General features: G+C 39.2%; 1 long non-coding RNA gene across 1 annotated transcript; it reads left to right on the top strand.

The window, feature by feature from the left end:
• The first annotated feature begins 288 nt into the window (after positions 1-288).
• Positions 289-16,399, top strand: LOC131423942 (uncharacterized). The gene is made up of 2 exons (XR_009226158.1): positions 289-406; positions 9,963-16,399. It is a non-coding gene; the product is annotated as an uncharacterized LOC131423942 (long non-coding RNA).
• The last annotated feature ends 540 nt before the right edge of the window (positions 16,400-16,939 follow it).

Genomic DNA, 16,939 nt, shown 5'->3' with positions numbered 1-16,939 from the left:
GGCTTCTGGGAGGAGGTTCGGGAACGTCCAAGGAGCCTTCAATGAGATCCAGTTGCTCCATCACCATCTCAATTGTCAGAAGTCCTCAGTACAAAGGAGAATAAGAGAGGGTCTGAATCTAAGGTGGGTGAGGGGCGATCCCAGTCGTGGTTCCTTTAAGGCATCGAAACTCCTTGAACATTCTACCTTCAGCTCCGCGGCCTCCCGGAGACGCGCTTACGTCACCTTTCGGGGAAGCGGCTGACGTCAGCGCGTTCTCCAGCGCTTGGGGGCGGGGTCGATGACTCACCGGGCTGCGCCCCTTGCCCCCGCCCCTCGCCCCCGCCCCTCCCGGCTGCGCGCACGTGAGCGTGCACTACGCTGGTTTCTAAATTTAGTTCCGGCGGCTTCCCTGGGGTCGCCTGAGGTAAACGCGGGCAAGGGGTTGCGGCGGGCGAGAGAAGCAGTTCTTGTTGTCCCTTCTTGTCTCTCCGTGGGTCCTCCTTCAGGACGGGGGTCCGGCGGGGACTCGTGGTGCTGGAAGGGGGCGTTTCCCGAGGCGCGAACCGAGGGGGTCCCGTCCGCGTGTCAGCCCAGCCCCTCGCGCGGCCTTGCCCTGAATAGGCGCCATTGAACCGAGGTTTCTTCTTGGAGGACCACTTGGGGCAGCATTTGGGGGGCGGCGTGGGTCGAAATCACTAGGGGAGCGGGACTTGGGTCGGAGGGAGTCCAGTGGGCGGTCGATGGCCGACGTGGAGGGGGAGGTCGTGACACTGGACCTCAGAGAACATGCTCCCGAGGCTGAGGTGGCGTGGCTTCGGGAGCGATATCGCTTCCGCGCGGTGAAAGAGGGCCTTCCAGCCTCGGGCCAAGCACAGGGAGGGACCTGAAGGTCACTGGGTGAGGGGCCAGCGCAGGTGCCACAAACCCAGGGCAGAGCCTAACGCATACCAGGGTGACCTTCCAGGAGCCAAATGAAAGCTTCGTGTTTTTTTGTTTTTTTTTTTTTAATTTTTGTTCCAAGAAATTGGTGCCAAACAACTTTTGAAATCCACATTCTCCACTTCTTTGGGTGGCAGGACAGAAGTTCTGGAAATAAGCCCTGTTAGCGTAAAATGAGCTACAGTTTTGACTTTGAAGAGTGGTCTGACTTGTCACAGTGACCTCACTTCTGTTGTTAGGGTGGTATCCTCAGGTTTCGACTTCATTAGGTGGTGTTGGAAAGTCCAAGACAACGATAAACCCCGAATATTAAATGTTAATGTGGGACAATTTCTAATGGTTGGGTTGTTAAGTTTCTTTCTCTCTCTCTCTTTAAGGAAACTGATAAGTTAGATGTGGAGTAAAGATAGCCTTGGTCTTTTATATCCTGCATTGTCTTCCTTAACTCATTCAGCTCTTTATTTGTATCCTCTTTGAATTCATTGATCATTTTTAACATTCTTTTGAATGTTCTTTGACATTTCATCTACCTTAATATCTTTGGAATCAGTTACTAGAGAGTTACGAACTTTTGGAGAGCCATATTACTTTGTTTTTTTCATATTTCTTTTATTTGTTTTTTGAGATTTGCCCATTTGGGGGGGTATATATATATCTTCTACTTTTCTGGGAGGGCCTTCTTGAGAAATAGCCTTCTCTTAATGATGTACCCAGGGCTGTTAGTTTATTGGTAATGTTAAATTTAATTCCAGATGGACTTAGTGTTAGTTTGCCTCTTGTTTCTGGATGTGATTGATGAGTTTTGACACAAGTGTGTAGTGTGTTGGAGCCTGAGAAACCTGTATCCTCTGGAGGTCTTAGAAGAGAGGGTTCTCTCTGGTAGTTTAGGCAGATGTGTTGTAATTGGTAAATCTGTGGTTACGACTTCAGTCTTGTCAACTTAGTTCTGTCTGCAAGGTATAGGAACAGCCTATGCTGAGGTTCTTTGTGGTGTGGTTTCTGCCCCAGTTGTGCTACTTTTTTCTCATGTTACTATGGGATCAGATGTCAGGAGCAGAACTTCAGGACCCGGTCAGCCATGTTTTTTTGAAAGTAGGTCCATGGCAGTAGGATTTTTTCTCCCCTATTCTTAGAGTTGAAGTATTCAGCAAGGTTTGAGTGGTACCAGATTGTGGCTGAAGTAAAGTACACTTTTTCTTGCCTTGCTAATGGAAAAGTACCCACTTAATACATGCAAGCTACCAGGCTTGATCCAGACTCCACTCAAAAGGAAGAAAAACATAAAAACAAACTAGATATGGAAATATAATAAAAATCAATTAAACCACACTACCAATAATAATAGAAAAGAAAGGGGGAAATATTATAGAATAAACTGAAAATGGAAATGTTAATGAAAATAAAAAAAATAAATGAGACAATAGAAGAGGGGAGAGGATCCTATTATGCTATAATAAAAAAGGTTAAAAAATAAGGAAAAGGTACCATTAAAAATAATAATAGATGGGGGAAAAAAAGCCAAGAATTCCTTCTAGTTCAAATGATCTAATTGGAAACACTTTCTGAGCAGGTATACCCTCTTCCCAGAGCCCCTTAGTCTTTGTGCCCAGTACATGGTCATTGTCTGGGCCATAGCCATCCTTTCTCTCCAGCAAAGATTTGGTGTTTTGTGGGGTTTGCCCAGGTGGGCATAAATTTAGCCCAGCTGACTACAGTCTGTTTACCTGAGGGTGTGGCAAGTATTCAATCCAGGATGCCTCTAGGTGTGAGGGGAGAGAATAAACCCTGCAAAATCTGCATGGGAGCAGGAGGCACTCCAGGAACTGTGCATTTTACCACCCTCAGTCTGGATGCATTCAGGCCTGGGTCCTTCCTTCATAACAATACTTGAAAGTAGTCTTGCTTTTTATAGAGGACACCAATCACTGTGTTCTGCTGTCTGCCTCAGTCTGCTTCTTGCTACTCAAACCATTCAGCAGGCTTGTGCCAGCTATGGCTGGTGTCACACCCAGTCAGTGTGGCAGGGTGTTCACAGGGACCCTGAACTGTGATTGCTTCAAGTTTTCTGCACCTCAGAGCAGTTTGGTCCCTAACAATTGGATCCTTCTTATGATGGCTTTTGGTTAAAGCACTCTTGAGAATTGCTGAATATTGTATTGACTTCTCTAAAACTATCTTGCTATGCAGGAGGGGAAACTCAGTTCAGATACCCAAATTGGATTTATTTATTTGTATTTTATCCCAGATTATTTTTTTATTCTTTTTAGATATACATGACGATAGGGTGTATTTTGACCATACATACATGGAGGATAACTTCCCATTCTTGAGGTTTTACATGATGTGGACTTAACACTGGTCATGTATTCATATTTGAACATAGGAAAGTTATGTCTGACTCATTCTGCTGTCTTTTCTGTTCCCATCCTCCCTTCCTTTCCTTCATTCCCTTTTGTCTAATCCAATGAACTTCTATCCCCCTCCACCCCTGCATAAGTTTGTGTTACCATTGGCATATCAGAGAGAACATGCGGCCTTTGGTTTTTTTAGGATTGGCTTATTTCACTTAGCATGACAGTCTCCAGTTCTGTCCATCTACTGGCTGATGCCATAATTTCATTCTCATTTATGGCTGAGTAATATTCCATTGTATATACATACTACATATTCTTTATACATTCATTTTTTGAAGGGCACTTAGGTTGGTTCCATAGCTATTGTGAATTGAGCTGCTATAAACATTGATGTGACTGCATCACTATAGTATGCTGATTTTAAATCCTTGGATATATACCAAGGAGTGGGATAACTGGGTCCTGAACTGGATCTAGAATTTGTATGAACTGTGGATTTCTCTTTCAGTTAGAACTTCCAGTCTAAAGTTACAATCAGGATTGATTGTACCCTCTGGCTTACCTTATGTTTGTAGTGTCATTCCCTCACTGGGGAGCCAAACCATTGTGACCTGTGTTGTACTTTTCTCTACATTCCCTTTCCAATTCTCCATGCTGTTTAGGTTTCCCCTTACTTCTTTATTACTTCTCAGAGTTTTCCTTCTTTTTCAGAATATAGTATTTGCTTTGTTGTTCTGACTTTTCTCACTTGGAGAGTTGTGAAAAGGAAACGTTTTATCCACCATCTTGTCTCTTCTCTTTTTTCACTGGAAGTAAAAATTCCAGTACCTCTGACATTTCTACGGTTAAGACTGGTTGGTAAATGGGTTGTTTGCATTTGAAACAGAATCAATTTCTGCACAATGATACCTCCCTGCCTATCCTGAAATTGAAGGGTGCACAATGAAGAGATTGTACTTACCCTTTCTTAGAAGTTATTGATGTAAAGGGAGGGAGATCTTTATCATAAAGCTTTAGTAGCCAGAGCTCTCAGCAAAATGAAATTGAAACTACTCTCAATTTTATAAAAGGCTAATGACGGCAAAGTATGTTGTCATTTTTTGACACATACCTTGAGATTTAGTTTTGAAAATATATAGTATGTTAAAGTGGTTAATATTTTCATTGAACTTAGTACCTCTACAAAATCTTTTATCAGAAGGTTTATATTTATATCCACCAAGTTTAATTAATTGAATCAAGAAAGTAGAGGTGTATATTTAGAAAGTTTTTTTAAACAAGATTTTAATTAGTGTTTTATTAAGCATTCCATCTAAATTTTCCCATATAGAAAATTGTGTGCGGTGATAAAAATTAGAAATAGATTTCTTGGAAATATGAAAATAGAGGAAAAGAAAAAATAAAGGACATTTTCCCATTGACCAGGGTAATCTGCCAATTCCTGTTCACATTGATATTTTCCTCATCAAGTATACGTCTTTTTTTTTTTTTTTTTTTTTTTTAAACGATACTAGGGATTGAACCCAGGGCTGCTTGACCACTGGGTCAACATCCCCAGCCCTTTTTAAATTTTGAGAACAAGGTCTTGCTAAGTTACTGAGACTTTTTGAACCTACAGTCCTCCTGCCTCAGGGTCCTGAGTTGTTGGGATTACCACCAGAGCCGCTATACCTGGCCTCCAAGTATTCATCTTTAGGCCCAATTTCACCTGGATTCCCCCCCCCCCTCAAAATAGAGCCTTATAATGATAACAACAGTGTTCATTTGTTGAGCACCATGTATCAGACCCTGTGCTCAATGCTTTACATAATTAATTTTTCTTTCTCAATGTTATATCATTTTATAGGTTCAGGGAAGTTAACCGAGTTAGCTAAGGTCACACAGTTATTAAGAAACAGCCATGAGTGGACTGGGGTTGTGGCTCAGTTGGTAGAGCACTTGCCTAGCATGTGTGAGGCCTTGGGTTCGATCCTCAGCACCACATATGAATAAGCAAATAAAGTGAAAAATCCACTGGCAACTAAAAAATATTAAAGAAAGAAACAGCCATAAGCCGTGTGCAGTGTGCATCAGCTTGTGAGGCTGAGACAGGAGGATCGAAAATTCTAAGCCAGCCTCAGCAAAAGCAAGGTGCCAAGCAACTCAATGAGACCTTGTCTCTAAAAAAATATATAAAAAAATAGGGCTAGGGATGTGGCTCAGTGGATGAGTGCCCTTTAGTTAATCCTGGTACCCACCCCCTACAAAAAAAAAAAAAAAAGAAACAGCCATGATTTGTATTAGAGTTCTCCAGAAAAATACAACCAATAGAAAAAATATATGTGTGTGTACATGATTGATTATAAGAAATTGACTCATGCAATTATTGGAAACTGGCTAGTCTCAAGATTTTCAGGGTGAGTCAGCAAGTTGGAGACCTGGGGAAGCTGATGATGTAGTGTGAGTCCAAAGGTATAAAAAAAGTATGTCCTAGTTGAAAGGCAGATAGGAAGAAAGAAGAAATCTCTTTTACCGTGGAGATGGTCCATCTTTTTTTTTAGTCAGGTTTTCAACTGATTGGACAAAGTCTATGTGCATTATTGAGGGATTTCCTCAGTCTGTCAATTTAAATGTTAATTTTATCTTGAATAACCCTCCCAGAAATACCTAAAATAATGTTTGGTCAATAATGTCCAGCCAAGTTTGACAAAGAGTTACCCATCACATAAAATGGGTAATTCTTATTTATTTATTTATTTTGGTATGAGGGATTGAACCTAGGGGCCCTCAACCATTGAGCCGTATCCCCAGCCCTTTTTTGTATTTTATTTAGAACCTGGGTCTCATTGAGTTGCTTAGAGCCTTACTAAATTGCTGAGGCTGGCTTTGAATTTGTCCTCCTGCCTCAGCCTCCCAAGTCGCTGGGATTACAAATGTACACCACTGTGCTTGGCAGTAATTCTTATTTATTTATTTATTTTTTGCTGGGGGTGGGCAGGGGAATTGAACCCAGGGCCTTGTGCTTATGAGACAAGCACTCTACCAACTGAACTATACTCCCAGCCCCAGCAATTCTTATTTTAAAAAATTACTTTGTGACCTTTTCCTTTTATTATCAAATATAAAAATATCAAGGAGCATTTAAAAAATGTGGATGAACAAAATCGAATTTTATTGATAGTCACAAAAGATATGGTTGAGCCTGTCTAGGTTTTACAAATGAAAAATTTAAGATGAATTTTGGAAGATGAGCTTCATTGGGAGAGGGTAGTTATGATAGTTGTCCCATATCAATTCATCATTTTCATCTCCTAAAAGTTAACTTACCAACCATAATACTTGAAGTATATTTGTATTTGTTAAAAATAAAGCCGGGTGTGGTGGCCACTCCTGTAATCCCAGCAGCTCAGGAGGCTGAGACAGGAGATTGTGAGTTCAAAGCCAGCCTCAGCAATGACGAGGCGTTAAGCAACTCAGTGAGACCCTGTCTCTAAATAAAATACAAAATAGGGCTGTGGATGTTGCTCAGTGGTTGAATGCCCCTGAGTTGAATTCCCAGTATCAAAAATAAAATAAAGCACTCTCCTACACTTTAGGGGGACAAAAAATCAGGCATGTATTATTTTTTTTTCAATTGGCAAAATTTCACTGGCCACGATTATATTGCTTCAGTCAAGGCAAGAAAGCTCTTCCTGTTATACAATACATTTGTTCTAGGGCTTATAGGACCTCGAATTACCCATTCATTTAAATTGATTTTGGTTTGCTTTGGTATTCTAGTGAAATAAAATCAAGGTATAAAGTAGGAATGCATAAGAATCTAAGTTGAGAAGTTTCATGAATAATTGGATAACTTTTTTCAAGTTAGTTTCCTGTTGCAGACAATGACTTAGATCTCCAAAATAGTTACAAAGCTGAGTCCTTTATAAAGGATTTATTGGGTGTATTTGCTTCTATTGAAACCTTGGTAAAAAACAAAATCACTTTATTACCTCTTTCTGTATTCTTTTTTTTTAATATTTATTTTTCAGTTTTCGGTGGACACAACATCTTTATTTTATTTTTATGTGGTGCTGAGGATCAAACCCAGCGCCCCGCTCATGCCAGGCGAGAGCGTTACCGCACATCCCCAGCCCTTTCTGTATTCTTAATAGTCTTTATTTTTTAAATTCAGTTCTATTGGAAATTATTTTCTTTTGCCTTCCTTTAAATGCTGATCTAAAATATTTTAAGAAGCAAGTGAACCTGTCAAGTAATATAGCTATCTGGAAATTTTTGCCCTCAACTATTACAGTTTTTGCAATGTAATGTAAGTAGTGTTATGGTAATATTCTAGAAGTTTAAATCATTGCAATTATTAACAGTCTTAAAGCATTATTTTTGAGATATTTTAAAATATGCCTTGCCCCAGCAACACTGTGGTTATAATAAATGTTTAATAATTCAAATCCTTATTTTTGAAAAGTGTATCATAAATGAATACAATTACAAGACCTTCATCACACATAAATACAGAACTTGTTTTATACTTAAATTGTATTTTAATTTTAGCTGGGTAGTTAAGATTTCAGGCTTTTTTTAAAAAAAAGTTACGTTTAGTTGTCTGGACTCAGGTAACAAAGTACATCTAAACCATAGCATCCTGTCCACATTTACAGTATTTTCCTTTTAGCTGCTTTACTTGCCTTTATAGCATGTGTGATATTTTGTATTCATTTGTTTTTGGTGTTCACTAGAACATAAGTACCATGAGAGCAGAGCCTTTGTTTCTTGCTTTATCACCAGTGTGTAAAATGAAGTAGTTCATAAATGATTGGGGGTTAATTAATGTGCAAGTGTTTAAGAGAGAATAGGGATAAAGAAAGATAATGGGATCACTATGTATCTGGAAAATCTTTAATGTCTCACTAAGTTGAATTTTGGGTAATTGGAAGTCACTGATGGTTTTTATAATAATGAAGTGGAATGATGAAAGTCATGTTTTAGGTGAGTACGGTTGTAAAATTCAGAATAGATTGCATTGTGGCAGACACCAAAGACAAGGATTATTATAGGATACCATGCTTTCCTGATGTTCCTGTTACCAAATTTGCTTCTCCTTCTTGGCAGATAATGAGGTTATCTTGTACCATCATATATTTGGAGATTGTGTTGTCCTGCAGGTTATGAGAGTAGTGTTCCCATGTTACACTGCCTTTTTCCTAAATCCTGTGTTGGTTCTTCTCTGTATCTCTTCCTGCCTACCATCTTCTCCCCAGCTGTAGTCCTGTGGAAAAGGAATTGTAACACCTCAGCATACTTCCTTTAGGAAAGTGAGAGATTGTTGTTTTTTTGTTTATTTTTGTTTATATTTGTTTTTATATATCTCTCCTCTCGGCTTATCTATATTTTTCAGTGGCTATCTTCCTCTATAGGGACAGGCTCTTTTCAGTATGCCAACTCACACATGCATAGCTCTCTCTGGTTTATGATAATCTGTCTCTCCCCTGACTTCTTCAGATTTGGGGGTGTAAAGGCTTCTTGCTCTGACTATTCCCTAGCTGCTTCCATATTTTTAGTTGGTTTTCCTTAACCCAACCCTACCTTTGTAATGGTCCCTTAGTTGAATCACTTAGATATATATACTCCAGAAGTCTGATGGTTTAAGCAGAATGTAAGCACTCTTTTTCTTTCTGTGTCTGCTTTTCCACAGAAGTATAGTAGAGACCATGTAGCAATAAAAATCACTTTCATATTATGTTGCTTGTTTTTTTGGTTTTGAAACTGATAAATGGTTAAATTTGCCATATTAGAAAAACAGAAAAAAGGCAAGAGGGCAGATAAAAGACACCTAGACTTGCCTTCTTTTCTACAAGATAGAACTAGAGCAACAGGTGTGTGGCTAAATGTCAAGGTAGATGGCTGTGGGAGAGCACTGGAATTCAACAGTGTAAAAAGCAGACAGTAGAACCCAGAGATTTTGAATAATAGAATCGCAAGTGAAACAGTGCCTATTGAATGGCAGCATGGTCAGAGGAGGGGAAGGGTTGTAAGTGAAAGAGTGTCCCATTGAATTTCTGTAACATAAAATCTGACATTGTGCAGACAAACGCAGTCTTAACAGACAAGAGACCTGGCACCCCAGTGAATCCTCTGTAGAGGAACTTGTATCATCTCCCAGTGAACTTGTATCATCTTCCAGCACAGATTTCTGGGTCTCCTTCGTCCCCACCTTCAGAGATATTCAGGACTGTGCTGCAGCACTGAGAATTTGCTACACCCTGAGTGTGCAGCCTGAAACACTACCAAGTGCTCATGGTGTACTAGCTCATTTCAGCATGTAAAGCTGGTGAGAGAGATTTTCACCACAAATCACTTACCTGGCAGACACTATAACTGAAAGGATTGGGGAGTGGGTGAAAATCTTCTGGTCACTCTGTCCATGGGATACCTGGGAAGAAGCTTTAAGTAGTCGCTTAATTGTAAATAGGGGCTATTTACAATTGACATAGTATAATCTGACTTGCTCCCTATTTAAGCACCTTAGGGAATTTTCATTTTTGTGTATTTTGTTCTTTTTGTTTTAAATATTTTTTGTTTTCCCTTTTTATTTTTTAACTTTTGTTTTCTTTTTCCTTTTTTCCCCCTATTTTTTTCTCTTGTTCTTATTGGTGCTATTATTCATATTTATTTTATATTTTTGGCTATTTTTATTTTTATTTTTTGCAGTACAGGGAATTGAGCCTGGGACCTCGTGCACATTGGGTAGGTGCTCTATCACTGGAACTATACTCCCAGCCCAGCTGAGGAATTGAACCCAACTCTAGCCACAATTGAACCCAACTCTAGCCACAATCTTGGTGGATACTACAACTTAAAAAGAATATAAGGGCCAAAAGCTCCTGGCCAATGACCTGCCTTCAAGTGGAGGTCTGAAGTCCCCTTCCTGGATGGACATTCCCATAGTAACAGCAGAGAGGAATAGTACACACGATGTGGACACCACACCTACAGACCTCTGTATGGGTCACACCCATATATCAGATTGTGCATTCCTGGCAAGACTGAATGTGAGTGCCACAGCGGGGAAGCTGTGATCTTCGACCCTGACTCTCCCCATGAAATGGAGGAACTTCAGGCCCTTCACCATAACTGGAGTAATCAACCTCAGAATTGCTTTTGTGTAATAGAGCCAATATCAACAGTGCCTATAGAAACTTCCACCACCTAGTAGGGGTTTCCAGAGGGTGTACCTCCATGTCTCCACTTACTCTGCTGCCTACACTAAACATGCCTGAATTATGAGAGGGTTCCCACTCTTGTGAGACTTGCCCAGATAGTAGATACCTCAGACTTCAGTATGGCATGCACTGTGTCCAGACCCACTAATCATAGCCCAAGAAGCCACAGAGAGATTGCATTATTGAATTGGAGGTAAACTCAACATTATACAATAATTTGACACCACAGGGCATATCAATTGGAAGCCACTAAGAAGAACATCACATAAAAGTGGAAGAGAGTCCAATTCAATAGATTGGTAAATCTCAACCTAGAAACATGAAATATGATGCAACGTAATAGAACACCTCCAAAAGTTCATAACTCTTTAGTAACTGATTCCAAAGATATCAAAGTGGATGAAATGCCACACAAAGAATCTTTCAGGAGAACAATGTTAAAAGCAGTATGTGATAAAAGGATAAACAGCTGGATGAATTAACAAAACAATTCAAGAAAGATCTGAAAAGTTCAATGTCAGAAAATTCACTTGGAAGTCTCACTATTAGAATGGATAAAATAGAAGAAAGAATAACATATAAAGATGAAACTTTTGAAATATTAGTAGAGAAAGAAAATTGAGTAGGTATGACGTTGCCATACAAGAGATTTGGGACAACATCACAAGACAAAATATCTGGCTCATTGGCATACCCGAGAGAGAAGAGCTACAGGTTGGGGGCATTAAACAAAACCTATTTAATGAGCTGGGCGCCTTGGCGCATGCCTGTAATCGCAGCAACTCGGGAGGCTGAGACAGGAGGATCATGAGTTCAAAGCCAACCTCAGCAAAAGCAAGGCGGTAAGCAACTCACTGAGACCCTGTCCCTAAGTAAAATACAAAATAGGGCTGGGGATGTGACTTAGTGGCCAAATGCCCCTGAGTTCAATCCCCAGTATCCAAGGGGGGAAAAAAAAAACCTATTTCCCAGATCTTGCAAAAGACATGGGCATCTATATACACGATGCATATAGAACCCCAAAGAGATATGTTGTGAAAGGAACTTTTCCATGATACATTGTAGTTAAATTGTCAAACATACTTCATCAAGAAAACAATATTAAACGTGGCAAGAGAGAAGTGTCAAGGTACATTTAAAGGCAGACGCATTAGACTAACTGAATATTTCTCAGAAGGAACTCTATTAAAGGACAGGAGGGCATGGATCCATGTATTTGAAGTCACGAAAGACAAAAAAAAAATGAGCCAGCCAAGAGTACTGTGTTCACCAAGGCTATCTTTTAGAATTGACAGAGAAGTAAAGACCTTCCAAGATAACCATGAAGAAAGGGAATTCTTGACTACTGGACCAAATTACAAAACATAATTAAGGCAAGCCCACAAGAAGAGGAAGAAAAATTATAGGAACATGTAAAAGAATAAGTCTAACTAGAAGAGAATAGATATGCAAATGAGAAATAAGAAAGCATCAAACATTATCGTCATTAACCATTAAGTGTGTAAGATGAATGAGATGAAAGAATGAACAGAATATTTAAAACAACCAGAAGATAAACAAACACTATTAGAGATAGATTCCAAAACAGTAATAATGGGTGACTTCAGTACCCTACTCTCATCAATGGATGGGTCATCCAGGAAAAAAAATCAAAGAAATATCAGTTAGATTATATTTCTGATTAAATGGACATTGTAGACATCTATAGAATATTCTACCCAACAGCTGCAGGATGCATAGTTATTTTCATCAATGTATGAGTCTTTCTCAAATAGACCATATATTAAGTCACAAAACTAGTCTTAACCAATTCAAAACAATTGAATTAGTGATGTAGCTGAATACAAAATCAACTTAGGAAAATCAGATTTTCTGAACATTAATGAGCTCATTGAGAAATTAGGAAAATAATCTTACTACAGACAAAACAAACCTGGAAAGAAACTGAAGAAGCCATTACAAGGTGGAAAGACAGACCCTCCCCCATGTTTGTGTACTGGGAGAATTGGTGTTAAATGGCCACACTAGTCAACCTTTGGTGTGGCCCTTTTCTTTCTTTTTTTCTGGGGCAGGGGAGCCTGGGGATTGAACTTAGGGGCACTCAACCACTGAGCCACATCCACAGCCCTATTTTGTATTTTCTTTAGAGACAGGGTCTCATGAATTACTTAGTGTCTCATTTTTGCTGAGGCTGGCATTAAACTCTCAGTCCTCCTGTTTTAGCCTCCCAAACAACTGGTATTACAGGCATGAACCACTGTGCCTGGCTGCACTTATGGTTTTCTATGTGTAGAATCATCAACAAACAAGGATAATTTGACTTCCTTAATTTTTTAACAATTTTTTTCCTTTAGTTGTCAATTGACCTTTATTTATATGCGATGCTGAGAATCAAACCCAGTGCTTTACACATGCTTGTAAGCACTCTACCACAGAGCCACAATCCTAGCCCTTCCTTTATTATTTGTATTTTTTTTAAAGTATTTTTAGTTGTCAATAGACACAATATCTTTATTTTTTTATGTGGTGCTGAGGATCAAACATGCTTCACATGTGCTAGGTAAGCACTCTACCACTGAGCTACAACCCCAGTCCTATTTGTATGTTTTTATTTCTTGCCTAATTGCTCTGGCTAAATGTTAAGTACTGCTTTTAATAAGAGTGCTGAGTAAGCAACTATGTCTCATTCTCGAATTTAGAGGAAATTATTTCAGTATTTTCCAATTCAATGTTTTCATATATATTTATTTTGTCATATATAGCCTTTGCCCTGTCTCAGGAAACTACTGAAGGTGAGTACTCATTCAAAATGAGAATAAGCCAAGATAACTTGTAACTTTGAAGACTGAAATGAAATGTAGTTTAAGTGAAAGAAAAAGGCAAGAGAATGGAAACTATAAGTAAAGAGGAAAGGAAATGCATACTCTGAGTTTAGATAGGTTGGAGAATTGGATAATATCCTGTTTCTTAACATCCTCAGTAAAGGGATTAATAGATATAGTTGTAAATTATACAGTATCAAAGCAATGGTTTCCTGAAAGACCTTTTGAAAATGTTATGAAAAGGATCCTTTGCAATAGATACATGTTTCAATTGAAGATTTCTTACAGTCTTCTTCTGTTACTATAACAAAATGTCTGAGATAATAAACTTCTATTTTTGGCTTACAGTTGTAATGCTCCTGGTTGGTTTGCTCAACAAACACATCATGGTGGCGAACATATGACAGCAGAGATGGGCTACAGTCTCCAGCTGTGAGACCTAGACTAAGGGCTGGGTTCCCGTTTTGCTCATGTAAAACGAGGCTCCATGATAAAATTGAAGATTACTTCCAATTTGTAGTTCTATGCTTTTTAGTGGTGTTTAATAACAGTATTAAAATTGACAAAATTTAAGCCTTAAGCCTTGTTTTTTAATGCAAGGAAACATGATAAAATGTTAAGTAACAAAAACAACACACATGTACACATTGTATTTAAAAGATGGTCTCTCAACTTTATTTTTTAAAAAAAAGTGAAAATGAAAAGATACCCATAATGGGACTCTATGAGCTTATTGATAACTCCCCTGCCCTTCCAGTTTTCCTTAATTTATTATTTTGCCTTTCACCTATTTGGTTGTAGAAAAATTTAAAGAAAAAGAATATCTATGATAATCCATAAACATGACCAAATTAAAGTTATGTTAATTTTATCATATGTTGATGGCATCATGTGGTCACTGTATGAGGCAAATCTTTTGGTGAGGGAGGGGTGGTGCTGGAGATTGAATTTGGGCAGTCAACTCCTGAGCCACATCCCAACCCTATTTTGTGTATTTTATTTAGAGACAGGGTCTCACTGAGTTGCTTAGTGTCTGGCTGTTGCTGAGGCTGGCTTAGAACTCATGAGCCTCTTGACTCTGCTTCCTTAGCTACTAGGATTACCGGTGTGCACTGCTGCATCCAGCTGAGGCAAAGCTTTTTTAAGTTTTCTGTATTACTATAAGCCATCGTCATTTTTTTCCTTATGCATGACAATAGAATGTATTATTTTGACATACATTTATGGATGTTATGGTTTTTGAGGTGTACCCCAAAAGCTCATGTGTGGGCAATGCAAGAAGGTTCAGAGAAGAAATGATTGGGTTATGAGAGCCTTGACCCAACAGTGAATTAATCACCAATGGGGCACCCTTCATGCACTAGGAAGTTTATTCAGAAGTGTTCAGGCTGCTGCAGCCAGGGTCCCTGGGGCCATGGCTACCGCTCCAGATGGCAGCAGACCATGGTGTCAAACATGTGGTGCTGGTTCTGCAGGAAAGCAGGATGCTGGAGTTAGTGGGTTATGGAGGCTTCCACCAAGATTTCAAAGGATGGCCTGGAAAGCCAGGCAAAGTGCAGCAGGGTTGGAGTCTCTGTGGGCAGCCCCCAAGAGGGTTAGGCATGGAGATGTGTGGAGGAAGCCAAAGCTCTGATGGAGACCCCTGAAGATTAAGAAATGCCAGTAACGTGGAGCATCATCCTAGGAAAGCTGCAGGATCAAGAAGACAATCAGGCCATTTGGGCTGCAACCAACAAAGCCAGAGGGGTAATCTATACAAGTTCTTTGGAGAGGACATCATATCATATGCTCCAGATGCCAGACAGAACTATAGGACTTGTTTGACCAGCTGGATTTCAGCCTGGCTTTGGTCCCTTCCTTTCTCTCTATGCCTCTGTTTTTCTAAATGTTTTCGAAGGCCTCTGTTTTTCTAAATGTTTTCTAAGTGTTTAGTTTGTACCTTTATGTTTTCTAAGTGTTTATTTTGTACCTTTATATATTGGAAACTTGTAAATAGCTTGATTTTTACAGGAACTCATGATGCAAGTTTGCCTTGAGTCTGAAAGGAAACTTTGGACTTGAACTCTGAGCAGTCTTGGAACTGCTGAGACTGTGGGGACTCTTGGGGATAGACTAAATGTATTTTGCTTTGTCAGATGAGTGTGAGCTTTTGGGGACGGGGTGGAATGTTATAGTTTGGATGTGAGGTGTACCCCAAAAGCTCATGCGAGACACTTCTAAAAGGTTTAGAGAGGAAATGATTAGGTTGTGAGAATCTTAACCCAATCAGTGAATTAATCACCTGATGGGATTGAGTGGTAACTGAAGGCAGGTGGGTGTGGCAAGATGAAGTAGTGGGGGTCTCTCTCTGCTTCCTCCTGATCATGTGAGCTGCCTCCCTCCTCCACACTCTTCTTCCATGATGTTCAGCTTCACCTGTAGTCCTGAGGAATGGAGCTGTCTGCATATGGACTAAGAACTCAAACTGGAGCCCTCAAATAAACCTTTCCTCCTCCACAATTATTCTGTTTGGGTCTTTTAGTCACAGCAGTAAAAAAAGCTGACTAAAACAATAGAGTATAACTTTGCCTTCTTTTAGAAAAGAGTCCCCACAGTCTCAACAGTTCCAAGATTGCTCAAAGTTCAAGTCCAAAGTCTCCTCTGAGACTCAGGGCAAACTTGCATCCTGAGTGCCTATAAAAATCAATTCTTTAAAGAATCAGCATAAATCCAAAAGACTTCTATTAAGGGGAGGAAGGAAACATTAAAAGAACAACCTGGATCGGGTACTAATTATTTTACATGGTTATCTCACATAGATATTAAAGAACTTTTAGGAGATTATCCTATTCTGTTTGACAAAGATCTTCAAGATAAATGACTTTTTCTTTTCTCTAAAAGTTTACATACCTTGGCTGGATGTGGTGTTGCACACTTGTATTCCTAGCATTCCAGAGGATAGGTCAGGAGTATCAGAAAAGTGCAAGGCCAACATTAACAACTTAGCAAGATCTTGTCTATAAATTTAAAAAGGGAGCAGTGGATGTGAAGTGCCCTTAGGATCAATCCCTAGTACCAAAACAAATAAAAGGTGACATTCAGATGAATATGTATGTCATGATCCTGCTTACATTAACAAAAAAGAAAACCCTTATGTCTAGAAAAATTCTGGGAAGCTACATAAAAGTATTTACAGTAGTAACTAATAAATGTTGAAGATTCGGGATAAAAATATTTATTTTATATTTTTTCATATTTAAAAAATAGAACAGGGGCTGGGGTTGTATCTCAGCAGCAGAGCGCTAGCCTAGCACGTGTGAGGCCCTGGGTTCGATCCTCAGCACCACATAAAAATAAATAAATATAGTGTCCAACTAAAAGCTAAATATTTAAAAAAAATTAAAAAAGAACAGGTATTAGCCTAATGTGTATATGACTTTCAGGAGAAGAAAAGGAGGCTTTGAAGATCTAAAAGAACCAGTATTTTTCTTATAATTTGCTTTATTTATCTGTGAAGAAAACAGTAGTGTGCAAGAGGGCAGTTTTCTCAGTATAGGTAGCCTCATAAGGTTTTCTCTTAATGAGAAAGAACATCTTTTAAGTTGTATTTGCTTTTTGTATCTAGTATACCTTATTTTTTCTGTTTTTATTTTAGTTGCAGATG

The sequence above is a fragment of the Marmota monax genome, unplaced genomic scaffold (assembly GCF_021218885.2).
Source record: "Marmota monax isolate L192 unplaced genomic scaffold, Marmota_monax_Labrador192_F-V1.1 WCK01_AAM20220418_F8-fsc00118, whole genome shotgun sequence".
Lineage (NCBI taxonomy): Eukaryota > Metazoa > Chordata > Mammalia > Rodentia > Sciuridae > Marmota > Marmota monax.
This window is presented reverse-complemented; position numbering and strand designations above follow the sequence as displayed.